This window comes from Lissotriton helveticus, chromosome 6, assembly GCF_964261635.1.
Source record: "Lissotriton helveticus chromosome 6, aLisHel1.1, whole genome shotgun sequence".
Lineage (NCBI taxonomy): Eukaryota > Metazoa > Chordata > Amphibia > Caudata > Salamandridae > Lissotriton > Lissotriton helveticus.
In genome coordinates, this window is record NC_136067.1 from 76,222,310 (window position 1) to 76,241,212 (window position 18,903).

General features: G+C 44.3%; 2 long non-coding RNA genes across 2 annotated transcripts in view; both read left to right on the forward strand.

The window, feature by feature from the left end:
- LOC144762245 (uncharacterized) overlaps positions 1-18,903 on the forward strand; it is a 637,926-nt gene that overhangs the window by 320,330 nt on the left and 298,693 nt on the right. The window lies entirely within an intron of this gene.
- LOC144762246 (uncharacterized) lies at positions 987-17,172 on the forward strand. Its single transcript, XR_013596069.1, has 3 exons — positions 987-1,171; positions 16,905-16,998; positions 17,107-17,172. It is a non-coding gene; the product is annotated as an uncharacterized LOC144762246 (long non-coding RNA).

Consider the following 18,903-nt stretch of genomic DNA (forward strand, 5'->3'; position numbering starts at 1 on the left):
AGTTCCCAAGCCTTGCGGAAGACGCATATTCCTTTCATGCGTCTTTATGGCCGGAGGAATGACACAGCAAAGGCAGATGGCACAGCTTGAGGGTAATCTGATTGTACCGGTCTATTGTGACAGCCTTACAGGCAATGGATCCAACTCTTTTGATCTCGCGATCATGCTTCCGATATTACCCCCACACTCTTTTCTCTACACGTGTCTGACTTCCTTGCAGCTGCTCTTGTCTCTCCTTCTTGGTCATTTACAACACTAATGGGTGTGCCTAATGGTGGGAAGATGTACTTTTACAGTTGGGAACGGGCATGGCTATTTATAAAGATGTTCCGGGATTCTGAACACATGAAAGCGACCCTTTTTGAAGTCTACTGTGGGAACCGGATTGTAATCTTTTGTCCACATGTTATGCAATGGCAACATTCTGTATAAAAGAGAGCGACCTACATAAGGAATTTGAAGCAGACTCTCAGAACCTACACACTGTTGTACTTCTTGTGACTTTTGCCTCCCTGCAGTAATAAACGCTGATCTTTGACGCCGAAGGAAGTTTCCCGTGTCTCTGTAATTTGTGCGCCGAAACAGGTATCCCATGAAGGTTATAGGTGTTGTTCCCTGGCACCGCTGGTACTGTTAAAAGTCCAGTCCTTCAGAGCAACGTTGGGACTAGCAAGGTACAAGATCCCTGGAGTGCAGAGCCAACAAGCCTTGTCAACAGCAAGTTGATGCAGTGCACAGGTGTTTGGTCCCAGCGGTTCTGACGAGGGATACTGGCCTCAGAATAGCAGAGGGGACAGGTCAGGCCTGGAGGGAGTTGTAGAACCATCACCTGTGTGTCTGAGCCTTTTGAAGTCTGTGGGACACCAGGAGCAGCAGACCAGTCAGCTTTGTTGCGATGCCTGCAGATGTAGAGGAGTGACTTCTTCACTCCAAGGGAGATTACTTTGGATGTCCTTTATGCCCACAGGTCTGTTGAAGATCCTGGAAGAAGCACAGACATGAACAACAAAGAAGACTTGCAGAACGATGGACCAGGAGCAGCAGTAGTCTTCCTTGATGCAGTCTTGGTTCCAGGAGAAGTCCAGCGAAGTCCAAGTGTGCAGACGGTTGAAGAATGACCTGGCTTAAGCTTGAGTCTTGTCCCACAATGAATCTAAAGAGCCACCTACAGGTAAGCCCTTAAGTACCCTAGGGAAAAGGTTGGATTGACTCAGGGGTCCCTCCCAGAGGGGCTGGACAGAGGGGAGGACACTCCAATGTCCTTTGTCCAGTTTCACGCTAGAGCAGGAGCCAAGGGCCCCCTGAACTGGTCCCAACTGGAGTATGCAATGAGGGCAACAAATATGCCCTGCAAAGCAGTCTGGTGCCGCTGACAAGCACCCCTCCCCCCCAGCCCAATACACTAAGTTCTTTCTGGGGAGGTGGTCATGTCTCCCGGAACAGGAAACCTATTGTTCTACTTTGTCCTCCCCCAGCTTGTTTCAGCAGCAGTAGGGCAGAACCATGTCTGTGGTCGGCAGCAGCACTAGCTTGGGGTCAGATCTTGAAAGGCTGTAACTTGGAGTACAGGGGGTACCCCAAGGGAGCCCCACAGTACATGGGTTCATACTTTCAACACTGGAATTGGTGTTGAAGTATGATTCCAACATGTTTGATACCAAACATGGATGAGTTCGGAGCAGCCACTGTATAATTAGACATCTCGTAATTGCTGATGCCCACTATATGTAGTAAAATGGCTGACCGCACTTACAAAGCCTGGAGAATCGACACCAGAGAACATAGAGATGTCCTGCACATGCAAAGAAACCCTCACACTTATAACCACGTACCCTGCCTTTAGGACTGAAAGGCCTGCCAGAGGGGTAAATTATAGGTTTTAAGTGTAGTGACCGCAGATATAACTAAACGTATATCTGTCATGAGAGGTCCAAGCACCAACTCACACAAGCTGCAAATGCTGGCCTGTAGTGACAGTTTGAGTGGTCTCTCATGGGTGGCACAATCTATGCTGCAGCCTATGGGAGACCCCTGGTGTACTCATGCCCTCGGTACCATAGTACCATGTACAAGAGACTTACTAGGGTACACCAGTATCCAATTGTGGAGGTACAGAAGCACTTACCATAGTCAATTTAGGGAGAAAGCACAGTGACGGGGGTCCTGATTAGCAGGATCCCAGTCAGACTAGTAAAAAAAACAGACTGACACCAACAAAAAGTGGGGTTACCATGAAAGCAGATCCTACTTTCCTAAACAAAGGCTTCTAGAATCAGTTGTGCTTTCACAAAATTTCACATAGACATTTGCAGCTGTGGAGTTGAGCTCATCAGAGCAGGTGCAGATGACCGTTTGAAAGTATCAACTTTAGTGCACGGTTCCTGCTGAACAAGCAAAAATCTGAAATCCTTGCCTTCTGCTGCCAGGAGGCTTCATGTCTTGGCTCAGAGATGGACACTTCTGATTAGCTGATTAGTTAATTCATTCAATTTGACATTGTCCATCCAAGGTTATTAGTGTCTGGAACATCTTGTGCATTTATGGTTCCTGTGAGTTATTGCGCCATAACTCCCAAACGTCCTAGTCGTAGAATAATAAGTCAGAAATTGCCCGTGTGGAAGATCAGTTGGCGACATAAGGTCATCTATGGGGATTAGTGCCCCCATGTGGCAGCAATCCCCCACAGTAATGATCCCTGCCGCTGTCCATTCTGTGAGTTGAGGTCTTGTGTATAAAGTGATAGGGTCCCTCTATGGGATCCCAACTAGCGGTATCTCGGGCACATAGGAATGAGCCACAGAAGGGCACACTTGGACTTTTTAACACTTTGAACATCTGAGAAGAATCTGCACAGAGAGAGAGGTCCTGGTACTCTGATGGCCAGGTGGACAATGTGCCCTTATATTACCCTTATAATATGCATTCCCATACTGTGTGCAGTGATGTGTACAGCAGATACAGTGTTATCTGTCATGGCATACGTTTGGTATTATGTGGCTGTTGTGAGCAACCCATGTACCATTTCACTTCAAAAGAGTAACATACAACATTCCATGCTGCTCTATGCTATGATACATGTCACTTTATTTTCAAAAGATCTTCTGTATTGCTGGTATAAGGACGCATACTATTTAAGAAGTGTTATCTTTCTGGACATTACAGAAGGGCCTGTGGAGTTTAGCTGAGTACTCCTTCAAATCTAACATAACGTGTATTTGTAAAGCACACGTTCACCCAAGGGTATTTTGGCAGTGAATAATAGATGTTTATTGTTACCTTCAGAAGGATGAACGGCTGAGTGGACCCGCCGGGACTCGAACCTGTGTGACCATGAGGGTGAACGCAGGCCCCTACAGTGGACGAATTAGTCCACTAAGCCACCTTTGCATGTTGTATTATCAGCCCTCACCTGCTCTTGTGCTTGTTGGACTGATACCATCCCCACTGCTGCTTGCTGCACCATCTCTCCCTGCTGTGCTTGCCTGAGCCTCTACTATTTGCACTACTGCTGCTCATACCCCATCTGCCTGTCCTAATGCTGGTGTTGCACCACCTTCAGGTTCATCAGAAGGTGTACCTCATAGCTAGTGAGGTCCAGTCCTTTGCACTTCCTGCACTCTTTGCTGGTTGATACTTTTGGTTACTACACTGCTGGCCTTGGAGTAGGGATTACTCCTCAGCATAAGCCCAGCATTTTGCTGGTCTTGATCTAGGCTTGAATTGGAGACCTGCCTCAATGCGGTGGACCTTTGGGACAATGCAAGTGGAGGGAACTAAGTTGGGTTCTCTCAGGAGGGTCTCAAATCGCTCTGTCTCTGCCAAGCGGTGAACAAGCTGAAGGCCACATTGCTGCTCATTGCGGGGCAGAGAGGCATTTGTTAAAGTAACCCTTCTCCTTCCAAGCAATTTTTATTAACACAAGAGCCAAAGTGTCCAGCTAGCTCCTGCAGTAGACTGACGTGTTCTCTATGTTGGTTTTGCATTTTAAGTAATGAAGGGTAGAGGAACAACGTTAAAATTCAAGACTGGGATTTAAATGTTGGCGGATGGAATATCCGGCACCGTTGTGACAGAGTAACCCGTCCACCAAGATCTAAGTCAGGCCCTCAATGACAATCCAGTCTTTCAGACACCTCACATCATGCACCCAAGAAAATCAGTTGTTGCTGTGATCTGCATTGCAGTCCACGGCCGGATCATCTTCAGCCGCTCATCTGTCCCTCATCTTTACTGTATTTTCTTTTCCCCGCCAAGCACCCTGAGATAGCTAAAAAAAACCCTAACAAAATTATATATATGTCAGAAATATTTCCCCTATAGCATTTCCTACCTCAGTTTTGCCATTTCAGAGCACCTTGAAGGGTAGTTGTTATTATCACCTAGCTTGAAATTGATGTCTAGAAAGTAATGTATGTGTACGTTGAGAGAGAAGATACTATTCCAACCTTTAGCTGCCAATAGAGGAGGCAGAAGGGGAGAGCAGCATTATGACTTCTAACACAGAGGACCTGAACTACAGCTGCTATGTCAGAATCTTAAAAGCAGCAACATCCTGCTGTACCGCTGACCACACTGAGATGCAATTCAGAATGGTCATTACAGTGCATCATTACTGAAACCAGCATTAGCAGTACTGCAGGTAACAGCAACTTTGGGCTCCTGTAATAGACTCATAGACTACTATAGAATGGGTAATATCACACAGATATATGTATAGGCTAGCACTCATTTCCACATATAATTGTCAAATTCCAGACTTTGTGCGAGGAAAAATGTAATCAGGTTTGACCTGCAGAGTTTGTGTCCAGATTGACACGTGGTTATATCAAATGTATGACGTATAATATCAATATGGGTAGAGCTCATAATGTGAGCCATAGTCAGGGCTACTGGAATTATGCAATTTGGCGGCTGTGGCTTTTACGCATGAGTATAGATTTACACATTTGCCACATAATGTATCATCTGTAGAATATTTCCAATTTTAACAAAAAAAAATGTTGTACCTCAAACAGATTAAAAGTTCTTAAGAGTGTGGCAGCGTGTGTTCGCTCGGATTGGAAGGCCCTTCAAGGTTAACTGGTCATCTTTCAGTTGCTTATTTCTGTATTTGGCTTTTAAACTGGTACTAATGAGGTGACATTTTGCCAAGATAGAATTTCCTTGTTTAAAAACGATAAAAATCATGAAGTAATACTATCAATTATTGTGATTTTCTATGACAAATAAGTTTAGTAAACCCTGCTGTATTGTGGTACTCCCATGCCACATAATTACAGTATGTAAAAACAACAGTTGACGGACAGAATGCAGAACAATGTCATACATTCATGCCAGTACAGAGATCTGGACCTAAATCCATCATGTTTTTGCCCACCATGCCATTCCAGTTTGGACCCAGCCATATGTAAATCAGTCGTGACCCTGTGCCCCATGGGAACAGTCCAGCCCGAACTGCCATACCAGGTTCTCCCTGGACTGGAAACAAGCATCCTAGGACATGTTTCGGGGTTTCACCCCTCATCAGCCAGGATAGCTTGACTCCAGTGGCGTAGAGAGCACGGGACCCACATCTGGGCATACCCGTCCCACTCGGGGTGACAAACGCAAAAAGAACAATTGATGAACAGAATGCAGAACAATGTCATACATTCACCCCAGTACAGAGATCTGGGCCTAAATCCATCGTTTTTTTGCTCATCCTGCCATTCCAGTTTGGACCCAGCCATATGCAAATCAGTCTGGACCCTGTGCCCTGCACTAATCCAGACAGCCCTTATGGTGATTGTAGTGGTCTCAGACAATCATAGTTACAAAAAAAGTGGTCGGTTACATAACATATTCACAACGTTCATTTCATCAGTTAATGGTTAAAAGGTACACATAAACCAAGTAAATATGAAACTGAATTTAATTCAGCTATAAACAGTGATATCCAGTACTTTCACAGGTATTATATTTTAGTTCATACAATACATGGCAATGGATGAAGTCATTATTCAAAGCAGTGCTCGGTGGGTGTCAAAAAGAGGGGTTCCAGATTCAGTAGGGTAGGGTGTGGTTGGGATAGATTGAGGGACAAAGAAAAGGAATTGTGTCCTGTAGACAATTCAAAATCAATCTTAAAACATTTCCAGTCTATAATAGATCACACTGTTCCCTATATAAACAATACACGGGGGCCATGTATGGCAAATTCTGTTGTGGCGTGTATGTTGGAAAATAATGTTGTCGACGTTTCGACCCCGATAGTAAGGGCGGGTGGTTCCTCAGTTTAGGGTCTTCATCAGGACAGTAGAGATAGTGATAGTGAGCACCTACGGAAATAGATACGTATATCACTCAGTAGGGTGAATTAAAAACTGTAAAAATGGCATCATTCAATGGCCCCTAAACTAGTGTACCTACATTGATTCTGGCGTGTACTGAAGTCCCACCTCAGTTGCGCCGTTGGTGGTGTTCTGTGAAGGAACAATTAACATTTAGGGAGGTTTACGTTGGGCAGGTCAGGGAGGAGTCAACCCAAGGTGGAAGCGCCCCCACTTACTAGATTCTTCTATGGATGAGAATCATAGATGGATGTATGGAGTCCCAGATGAGTTGAGAAATGGCGTGGCACGTAAGAATCTGTGGGTACAAAATATATGTATCCATGTATCTGTATACCAATGGAAGGGTTACACAATACCTGAGGTGTTCAGGTGGAGTGTCTGGCATTAGAAAGGATAGACTTACTTGGAGAACTCTTTTAATTGTATCCATTAGTAGGTGTGGTATCAATCAAACACCAACTAGAAGAATTAATCTGGGAGAGGTTCTCTTACACCATCTGAAAGAACCAGAAAGACGGTGTTAGCTAGAGTCCCTATGTACTTATGTTCGCTTGGCTCGACGTTACAAAAAGGTGAAGCTCAAGGCAGTCACTGATTCCCTAAAAATCATACCAATAACCTCAGTGCAACTCGCGCAAAAGTTGTAAGTTGTGATGGTTACTACAGTCCCCTTGAATCCGTAGACAGATCGGGATCTCTAATCACAATGAAAGACCTGAAGCGCGGGGACATGCTTCCAGCGCTGTTGTAAGCAGAGAGAAGCGCAGCAAAGTTGTGGTGGTTGCTAGAATCCCCTCGAATCCGTAGACAGATCGGGATCTCTAATTTCAATGAAAGACCTGAAACGCGGGGACATGCTTCCAGCGCTGTTGTGAGCAGAGAAAAGCAGCAATGAAAGACCTGAAGCGCGGGGAAATGCTTCCAGCGCTGTTATGAGCAGAGAAAAGCAGCGCGATTGAGCAGCCTCTCTGTCTGACGTACCTTTGGCTCTGCTGGCGTTAATCCTCAGCGGGAACCACCAGCGCTTCCACGGAGTCACTAGAAATGCTCAAAGCAGGGGGCGTGTCTCAGAGGGCGTGTCAGAGACCCTTGCGGTGCCGCCGCTGGATGCTGGTACCGCGGGTGTGACTTTACTGCGCATGCGTGCTAGCAGAGCCACTTATCCTGACCGGGTGAGTGAGTGTCAGGGGCGCACTGGCCTGTATACAGACCTCATCATAGCAGCATAGTATCGACCTTAGCCAATTGCTCATATATGATTAATAACGCACATGCGTGCGCACACACTTTCTCAATGTTAAAAACGAGACAGGCTAACCTTGTAATTCACGCAAAAGAATTCTCTAACATTCTCATACGAATGTGAACGGCATAATCAATTAATGACATAATCGTCCAGTTTTCGATATTAATGTACAATGAAAAATGACCTTGCATGCCTTTTTAAATAAAAAGAAAATGAGGTCAGATGTAGGTTCTGCTATTTTCCACAGTAATCTAACACAGTATTCATAGATGATATTATTAGATGTTATCAAACTAAACAGTTTATCATTGGCCCAGGTGACTCAGTGATTAAATAATTCTGTATAGTGAAGCATATCATAGCATACCATTTTCTGTGCAGAAAGCATTATCAAAAATTAAGGATCAGATGTAAGTCCCGCTAGTTGTGAGTAGGTCGCATCAAGTTCATTAAGACCATTATCCACAGTGTCCAAAGTGTACATCCATTTACATTCCCGCAAATTAAGTAGCGAATTCAAATCACCCCCTCTAGGTCCAATCACAATTTTCTCAACCACCAACCATTTGAAAGATTCTGGAGTATGAGCTTTGGACATGAAATGTTCGACCAAGGGGGAGCCTGGTGTCTGACATCTTATACGACTACAGTGTTGGAGAATACGCTTCTTTACATGTTGTTTTGTTTGTCCAATATATACCAGGTCACACGGACATATAATGGCATAGATAACATCACTTGTGTTGCAGTTAGTCATTGTTTTGAGAGTCACCTTATGGTTCCGATATTCCCATACCTTGGTTTCTAAGGTGAGTGGGCAGGCTTTACACTTGGTGCATTTAAAGTGACCTACTACTTGGGGAAGGTTCCAGATACTTTGTAGGGTGGGAGGAGCTGGAGTTTCTAGAAGCGAACACACCACTTTATCCCTGATATTTTTCGCCTTTTTGAAAGCGTGCATCGGAAGTTCTTTGTGGTCAATGACATCTGATACCATCTTCCAATGTTTATTCACTGCCTTCTTGATTAGGTTGCTCTTTGTGCAGAATGTGGTAACACAGACAATCCTGTCAGGATCGGCGAGGCGTTCTTTAGGTTGGAGCAGATCTTCCCTTGGGCTGAACCAAGCCCTCTTTCTCGCCCTTGTCACCAGTCGTCTCGGATATCCCCTTTCCATCAATCTCCCGATCAGGAGATCCGATTCCGAAAAGTAGTCTTCTTTGAGTGAGCAATTTCTCCTGACTCGGAGGAACTGGCCAAATGGTAGATTGTCACGGAGACTTCGTGTGTGGTGGCTCGAGTATCGTAGCAGACTATTTCTTTCCGTGGGTTTCCGGTAGAGAGTGGTATGAAGATGGCCATTTTGAACTTTAATGCTGATATCCAAGAAGTCAATAGAGGTTCTACTCATGTTCATAGTAAATTGAATGTCTTGGGATTGAGTATTCAGCCACGTAAAAAATGAGTTCAATTCATCTTCGTTTCCTGTCCACAACATCAGCACATCATCGATATACCGTCTCCACATCCAAATGTTGTTTTCATATGGATTTCTAGATGATAAGATGTGGTCCTGTTCAAATTCCGCCATGTATAGTATGGCCAGGTCAGGAGCAAAGGCTGCCCCCATTGCTACTCCCTTACTCTGGAAAAAGTATTCATCTTGGAATACAATTTTTTTTTCTTCATTGCCACCTCCAGGAGCTCAATGATGAAGTCCGTTGGTACCTGAGGTGGTTGGATTCTTCTATCCAGAACTTTTCTCATTGTCGCCAATGCTGGGTCTTGAGGAATGCTTGTATATAGTGACACTATGTCTAGTGTTACTAATAGTTGTTTATCCTGGTCAAATGCAACGTTGTCTACTTGATTGATGATTTGCATGGTGTCCCGGACGTAGGTGGAAGTCCCAGCTGCTAGTCGTTTCAAGAAAGTATCTATATATTTGCACAGTGGTTCTAACAAAGAACCACAGCCCGATACAATGGGGCGTCCCGGCGGTTTTATCATGTTCTTATGAATCTTTGGTAACGTATAGATCGTTGGAGTTCTTGGCTGTGCAACATTCAGATACTCATATTCCTTGGTGCTCAGAAAGCCCGAATCTTTTCCTCTTCCTGTGATCTCTTGAATCTGTCTTCTGATATCCCTGGTAGGGTTAGTACGGCTTGCAGTATAGCTTACCCCATCTCGAAGTTGGGAATATATTTCTTCTTTGTAGTGTTGGACATCCTGTAGGACTATCGCCCCACCCTTGTCCGCAGGTTTAATCACAAGTAGTTTATTGTTCCTCAAAGTTTCCAGGGCTCGTCTTTCGCCTTGAGTGATGTTATGCTGTACATAGGAGCGTGTGGTGCAAACGTTCATCACATCTCTCATAACCATACTTTCATACGCAAGGATCCTATGCGATGTCTGATGGGCTTTGGGAGTAAATGTCGAGGGGGGTCTTAATCCGGTCACTGAGGTTGTAATCGGGGACGGTGAATTCAAAAAGAAATGTTTTAGTCGGATCTTGCGGAAGAAGCGAGTTAACTCCGATCGTATGTTGAATTGGTTGGGGTAAGAAGTGGGTACAAATGACAACCCCTTGTTCAGCACGCTGGACTCTTCCGGTGTCAAAACATGTTGAGAAAGATTTACTATAGGACTGGATTCTCTCACCATCTGTATGTCTTGCGTCTCGTACTGATTTCTCCATGGCCCTCCGATTGGAACCGGACCTGTTTCTGTGGATTGTCTTGGGGGCGTCCACCTTCCCATTGCCGTTGAGTATTCCCACCTCTTGCTCGAGTTGGCCATGTCTGTCCTCTGCCTCTGTTCGGGTAGTTGCCTCTTCCTCGGGGCGGTCGCCATGTGGGCCCCCCTAAAAAAGGCTGCCAATCTGGCTGAGGTTGGTACCACTGATCCTGGTAACCGTCGTACGAGATAGGTCCCGGAGTGCCCGAGTCGCTTCCTGAGCTATATGAGGAATCGGAAAAATTGGTGAATTTCCTCCTCCCTCGGTAGCCACCTCTTCCCCTGTTGGTGAATCTTCCTTGGGTGTCTTGGTTGAAGTAATCTTCCGCCAGATAGGGATAGGTCTTCTTCTTGTCGTAGTTGGCGATGTCCTTGCTTAGTTTGTCAAGTTTTTTGGATTGAGCTTCAATATCAAAGTCATCGAGGGTCTTTTCCAGTTTCTCTAGTGTGTCTCGTGCATTAGCAAATGCACTATGGCTCTTGATCTCTGCCTTAAGTAAGTCGATCTCTTTCATAAGAGTTTCTACCTGTATTTTGGCTGTGTCTATGCCCAACACCATCCAGTGGTGTGAGCAGGTATTGGCCACAAAACTAAATCCCTCCTTGAATTTGGGGTTGTCCACAAATATCGCTGGTTCATTTCTGACTTGGAGTCCAGTAGGTATTATATTAGCCTGCAGATATTGGGTCAAGGCATATCCATGGAGTCTAGTGCGGACCAATTTTTTCTCAAGTCTCTCCAACTTAACGATCTTTTCATTAAGTGATTGATCCAAAAGTGTGGTCTTTGTGGATAGAAAAACCTGCCCCGACTCTCCTTCCAAAAGATTTTTAATATATTCTTCAGTATATGATAGGGTTTCACGGTCACTCATGATATACCCTGATTAGTAATTTGTAAATAGATAGATAACCCTCGCAGGTATGTACCTGCTCATGAGAGTGGTAGGTGATAACGGGGTAAACCCTTTGCTCACCGACCTGGGTCAGCATGTAGTTACAAAAAAAGTGGTCGGTTACATAACATATTCACAACGTTCATTTCATCAGTTAATGGTTAAAAGGTACACATAAACCAAGTAAATATGAAACTGAATTTAATTCAGCTATAAACAGTGATATCCAGTACTTTCACAGGTATTATATTTTAGTTCATACAATACATGGCAATGGATGAAGTCATTATTCAAAGCAGTGCTCGGTGGGTGTCAAAAAGAGGGGTTCCAGATTCAGTAGGGTAGGGTGTGGTTGGGATAGATTGAGGGACAAAGAAAAGGAATTGTGTCCTGTAGACAATTCAAAATCAATCTTAAAACATTTCCAGTCTATAATAGATCACACTGTTCCCTATATAAACAATACACGGGGGCCATGTATGGCAAATTCTGTTGTGGCGTGTATGTTGGAAAATAATGTTGTCGACGTTTCGACCCCGATAGTAAGGGCGGGTGGTTCCTCAGTTTAGGGTCTTCATCAGGACAGTAGAGATAGTGATAGTGAGCACCTACGGAAATAGATACGTATATCACTCAGTAGGGTGAATTAAAAACTGTAAAAATGGCATCATTCAATGGCCCCTAAACTAGTGTACCTACATTGATTCTGGCGTGTTTTTAATTCACCCTACTGAGTGATATACGTATCTATTACCGTAGGTGCTCACTATCACTATCGGGGTCGAAACGTCGACAACATTATTTTCCAACATACACGCCACAACAGAATTTGCCATACATGGCCCCGTGTATTGTTTATATAGGGAACAGTGTGATCTATTATAGACTGGAAATGTTTTAAGATTGATTTTGAATTGTCTACAGGACACAATTCCTTTTCTTTGTCCCTCAATCTATCCCAACCACACCCTACCCTACTGAATCTGGAACCCCTCTTTTTGACACCCACCGAGCACTGCTTTGAATAATGACTTCATCCATTGCCATGTATTGTATGAACTAAAATATAATACCTGTGAAAGTACTGGATATCACTGTTTATAGCTGAATTAAATTCAGTTTCATATTTACTTGGTTTATGTGTACCTTTTAACCATTAACTGATGAAATGAACGTTGTGAATATGTTATGTAACCGACCACTTTTTTTGTAACTACATGCTGACCCAGGTCGGTGAGCAAAGGGTTTACCCCGTTATCACCTACCACTCTCATGAGCAGGTACATACCTGCGAGGGTTATCTATCTATTTACAAATTACTAATCAGGGTATATCATGAGTGACCGTGAAACCCTATCATATACTGAAGAATATATTAAAAATCTTTTGGAAGGAGAGTCGGGGCAGGTTTTTCTATCCACAAAGACCACACTTTTGGATCAATCACTTAATGAAAAGATCGTTAAGTTGGAGAGACTTGAGAAAAAATTGGTCCGCACTAGACTCCATGGATATGCCTTGACCCAATATCTGCAGGCTAATATAATACCTACTGGACTCCAAGTCAGAAATTAACCAGCGATATTTGTGGACAACCCCAAATTCAAGGAGGGATTTAGTTTTGTGGCCAATACCTGCTCACGCCACTGGATGGTGTTGGGCATAGACACAGCCAAAATACAGGTAGAAACTCTTATGAAAGAGATCGACTTACTGAAGGCAGAGATCAAGAGCCATAGTGCATTTGCTAATGCACGAGACACACTAGAGAAACTGGAAAAGACCCTCGATGACTTTGATATTGAAGCTCAATCCAAAAAACTTGACAAACTAAGCAAGGACATCGCCAACTACGACAAGAAGAAGACCTATCCCTATCTGGCGGAAGATTACTTCAACCAAGACACCCAAGGAAGATTCACCAACAGGGGAAGAGGTGGCTACCGAGGGAGGAGGAAATTCACCAATTTTTCCGATTCCTCATATAGCTCAGGAAGCGACTCGGGCACTCCGGGACCTATCTCGTACGACGGTTACCAGGATCAGTTGTACCAACCTCAGCCAGATTGGCAGCCTTTTTTAGGGGGGCCCACATGGCGACCGCCCCGAGGAAGAGGCAACTACCCGAACAGAGGCAGAGGACAGACATGGCCAACTCGAGCAAGAGGTGGGAATACTCAACGGCAATGGGAAGGTGGACGCCCCCAAGACAATCCACAGAAACAGGTCCGGTTCCAATCGGAGGGCCATGGAGAAATCAGTACGAGACGCAAGACATACAGATGGTGAGAGAATCCAGTCCTATAGTAAATCTTTCTCAACATGTTTTGACACCGGAAGAGTCCAGCGTGCTGAACAAGGGGTTGTCATTTGTACCCACTTCTTACCCCAACCAATTCAACATACGATCGGAGTTAACTCGCTTCTTCCGCAAGATCCGACTAAAACATTTCTTTTTGAATTCACCGTCCCCGATTACAACCTCAGTGACCGGATTAAGACCCCCCTCGACATTTACTCCCAAAGCCCATCAGACATCGCATAGGATCCTTGCGTATGAAAGTATGGTTATGAGAGATGTGATGAACGTTTGCACCACACGCTCCTATGTACAGCATAACATCACTCAAGGCGAAAGACGAGCCCTGGAAACTTTGAGGAACAATAAACTACTTGTGATTAAACCTGCGAACAAGGGTGGGGCGATAGTCCTACAGGATGTCCAACACTACAAAGAAGAAATATATTCCCAACTTTGAGATGGGGTAAGCTATACTGCAAGCCGTACTAACCCTACCAGGGATATCAGAAGACAGATTCAAGAGATCACAGGAAGAGGAAAAGATTCGGGCTTTCTGAGCACCAAGGAATATGAGTATCTGAATGTTGCACAGCCAAGAACTCCAACGATCTATACATTACCAAAGATTCATAAGAACATGATAAAACCGCCGGGACGCCCCATTGTATCGGGCTGTGGTTCTTTGTTAGAACCACTGTGCAAATATATAGATACTTTCTTGAAACCACTAGCAGCTGGGACTTCCACCTACGTCCGGGACACCATGCAAATCATCAATCAAGTAGACAACTTTGCATTTGACCAGGATAAACAACTATTAGTAACACTAGACATAGTGTCACTATATACAAGCATTCCTCAAGACCCAGAATTGGCGACAATAAGAAAAGTTCTGGATAGAAGAATCCAACCACCTCAGGTACCAACGGACTTCATCATTGAGCTCCTGGAGGTGGCAATGAAGAAAAAAAAATTTGTATTCCAAGATGAATACTTTTTCCAGAGTAAGGGAGTAGCAATGGGGGCAGCCTTTGCTCCTGACCTGGCCATACTATACATGGCGGAATTTGAACAGGACCACATCTTATCATCTAGAAATCCATATGAAAACAACATTTGGATGTGGAGACGGTATATCGATGATGTGCTGATGTTGTGGACAGGAAACGAAGATGAATTGAACTCATTTTTTACGTGGCTGAATACTCAATCCCAAGACATTCAATTTACTATGAACATGAGTAGAACCTCTATTGACTTCTTGGATATCAGCATTAAAGTTCAAAATGGCCATCTTCATACCACTCTCTACCGGAAACCCAAGGAAAGAAATAGTCTGCTACGATACTCGAGCCACCACACACGAAGTCTCCGTGACAATCTACCATTTGGCCAGTTCCTCCGAGTCAGGAGAAATTGCTCACTCAAAGAAGACTACTTTTCGGAATCGGATCTCCTGATCAGGAGATTGATGGAAAGGGAATATCCGAGACGACTGGTGACAAGGGCGAGAAAGAGGGCTTGGTTCAGCCCAAGGGAAGATCTGCTCCAACCTAAAGAACGCCTCGCCGATCCTGACAGGATTGTCTGTGTTACCACATTCTGCACAAAGAGCAACCTAATCAAGAAGGCAGTGAATAAACATTGGAAGATGGTATCAGATGTCATTGACCACAAAGAACTTCCGATGCACGCTTTCAAAAAGGCGAAAAATATCAGGGATAAAGTGGTGTGTTCGCTTCTAGAAACTCCAGCTCCTCCCACCCTACAAAGTATCTGGAACCTTCCCCAAGTAGTAGGTCACTTTAAATGCACCAAGTGTAAAGCCTGCCCACTCACCTTAGAAACCAAGGTATGGGAATATCGGAACCATAAGGTGACTCTCAAAACAATGACTAACTGCAACACAAGTGATGTTATCTATGCCATTATATGTCCGTGTGACCTGGTATATATTGGACAAACAAAACAACATGTAAAGAAGCGTATTCTCCAACACTGTAGTCGTATAAGATGTCAGACACCAGGCTCCCCCTTGGTCGAACATTTCATGTCCAAAGCTCATACTCCAGAATCTTTCAAATGGTTGGTGGTTGAGAAAATTGTGATTGGACCTAGAGGGGGTGATTTGAATTCGCTACTTAATTTGCAGGAATGTAAATGGATGTACACTTTGGACACTGTGGATAATGGTCTTAATGAACTTGATGCGACCTACTCACAACTAGCGGGACTTACATCTGATCCCTAATTTTTGATAATGCTTTCTGCACAGAAAATGGTATGCTATGATATGCTTCACTATACAGAATTATTTAATCACTGAGTCACCTGGGCCAATGATAAACTGTTTAGTTTGATAACATCTAATAATATCATCTATGAATACTGTGTTAGATTACTGTGGAAAATAGCAGAACCTACATCTGACCTCATTTTCTTTTTATTTAAAAAGGCATGCAAGGTCATTTTTCATTGTACATTAATATCGAAAACTGGACGATTATGTCATTAATTGAGTATGCCGTTCACATTCGTATGAGAATGTTAGAGAATTCTTTTGCGTGAATTACAAGGTTAGCCTGTCTCGTTTTTAACATTGAGAAAGTGTGTGCGCACGCTTGTGCGTTATTAATCATATATGAGCAATTGGCTAAGGTCGATACTATGATGAGGTCTGTATACAGGCCAGTGCGCCCCTGACACTCACTCACCCGGTCAGGATAAGTGGCTCTGCTAGCACGCATGCGCAGTAAAGTCACACCCGCGGTACCAGCATCCAGCGGCGGCACCGCGAGGGGCTCTGACACGCCCTCTGAGACACGCCCCCTGCTTTGAGCATTTCTAGTGACTCCGTGGAAGCGCTGGTGGTTCCCGCTGAGGATTAACGCCAGCAGAGCCAAAGGTACGTCAGACAGAGAGGCTGCTCAATCGCGCTGCTTTTCTCTGCTCATAACAGCGCTGGAAGCATTTCCCCGCGCTTCAGGTCTTTCATTGCTGCTTTTCTCTGCTCACAACAGCGCTGGAAGCATGTCCCCGCGTTTCAGGTCTTTCATTGAAATTAGAGATCCCGATCTGTCTACGGATTCGAGGGGATTCTAGCAACCACCACAACTTTGCTGCGCTTCTCTCTGCTTACAACAGCGCTGGAAGCATGTCCCCGCGCTTCAGGTCTTTCATTGTGATTAGAGATCCCGATCTGTCTACGGATTCAAGGGGACTGTAGTAACCATCACAACTTACAACTTTTGCGCGAGTTGCACTGAGGTTATTGGTATGATTTTTAGGGAATCAGTGACTGCCTTGAGCTTCACCTTTTTGTAACGTCGAGCCAAGCGAACATAAGTACATAGGGACTCTAGCTAACACCGTCTTTCTGGTTCTTTCAGATGGTGTAAGAGAACCTCTCCCAGATTAATTCTTCTAGTTGGTGTTTGATTGATACCACACCTACTAATGGATACAATTAAAAGAGTTCTCCAAGTAAGTCTATCCTTTCTAATGCCAGACACTCCACCTGAACACCTCAGGTATTGTGTAACCCTTCCATTGGTATACAGATACATGGATACATATATTTTGTACCCACAGATTCTTACGTGCCACGCCATTTCTCAACTCATCTGGGACTCCATACATCCATCTATGATTCTCATCCATAGAAGAATCTAGTAAGTGGGGGCGCTTCCACCTTGGGTTGACTCCTCCCTGACCTGCCCAACGTAAACCTTCCTAAATGTTAATTGTTCCTTCACAGAACACCACCAACGGCGCAAGTCTCCAACTGAGGTGGGACTTCAGTACACGCCAGAATCAATGTAGGTACACTAGTTTAGGGGCCATTGAATGATGCCATTTTTACAGTTTTTAATTCACCCTACTGAGTGATATACGTATCTATTTCCGTAGGTGCTCACTATCACTATCTCTACTGTCCTGATGAAGACCCTAAACTGAGGAACCACCCGCCCTTACTATCGGGGTCGAAACGTCGACAACATTATTTTCCAACATACACGCCACAACAGAATTTGCCATACATGGCCCCCGTGTATTGTTTATATAGGGAACAGTGTGATCTATTATAGACTGGAAATGTTTTAAGATTGATTTTGAATTGTCTACAGGACACAATTCCTTTTCTTTGTCCCTCAATCTATCCCAACCACACCCTACCCTACTGAATCTGGAACCCCTCTTTTTGACACCCACCGAGCACTGCTTTGAATAATGACTTCATCCATTGCCATGTATTGTATGAACTAAAATATAATACCTGTGAAAGTACTGGATATCACTGTTTATAGCTGAATTAAATTCAGTTTCATATTTACTTGGTTTATGTGTACCTTTTAACCATTAACTGATGAAATGAACGTTGTGAATATGTTATGTAACCGACCACTTTTTTTGTAACTACATGCTGACCCAGGTCGGTGAGCAAAGGGTTTACCCCGTTATCACCTACCACTCAGACAATCATAGGCAGCTCTCTAAGTGGTAACTGTGGAAAGAAACCTTCAGGCTTCGTCCAGAAGGAGTGTGAAGCAGCTTGTTTTACCAGAACTAATCATACAGTGTATGTAAAGTGAAAAAGAACCACACAGTGCAGTTATAAAAATATGTATTTATTATAAACACTCACTAACACATAGGTATATCTCCTACCCGGAGTTATAATTACAATACACACAATACTTCAAAAGTAGAACAGGTAAGGCTAGCAAGCACCCCCAGCCCAATACACTAAGTCCTGTCTGGGAGGTGGTCACACCTGCCTGTGACAGGAAACCTATTGTTCTACCTTCCCCTGCTTGAGCTTAGCTCAGCACCAGGAGGGCAGAATCGTGTCTGTGGTCGGCAGCAGCACTAGCTTGCTGTTAGACCCTGAACGGCTGGTACCAGGAATATTAGGGAGCCCCCCAGTACATGGGATCCTACATTCAACACAAGAAGAATTGAAGTTGGGGTAGGGTTCCAACATGTTTGATACCAAACATGACTGGTTTTGGTGCAGCCAGTATATAGTTAGACATCTCGTGATTGACTTGATGTCCACCATACTCATAAAATGGCTGACTGCACTTACAAAGCCGGGAGAATCGACTCCTAGGTTTGTAGTGGATTTCATGCTCATGCAAGGCACCCTCACACTTATAACCAAGCCTCCTGCCTACAGGATTGAAAGGCCTACCTTAGGGGTGACTTATAGGTTTTAAGTGCAGTGACCTCAGATATAAGATATTAGCACCAGCTCACACAGGCTGCAGTGGCAGGCCTGTAGTCACAGTTTAAGTGGTCTCCCATGGGTCGCATAACACATGCTGCAGCCCATTAGAGACCCCTGTTGTACCTATGCCCTGGGTACCTTGGTACCATATACTAGGG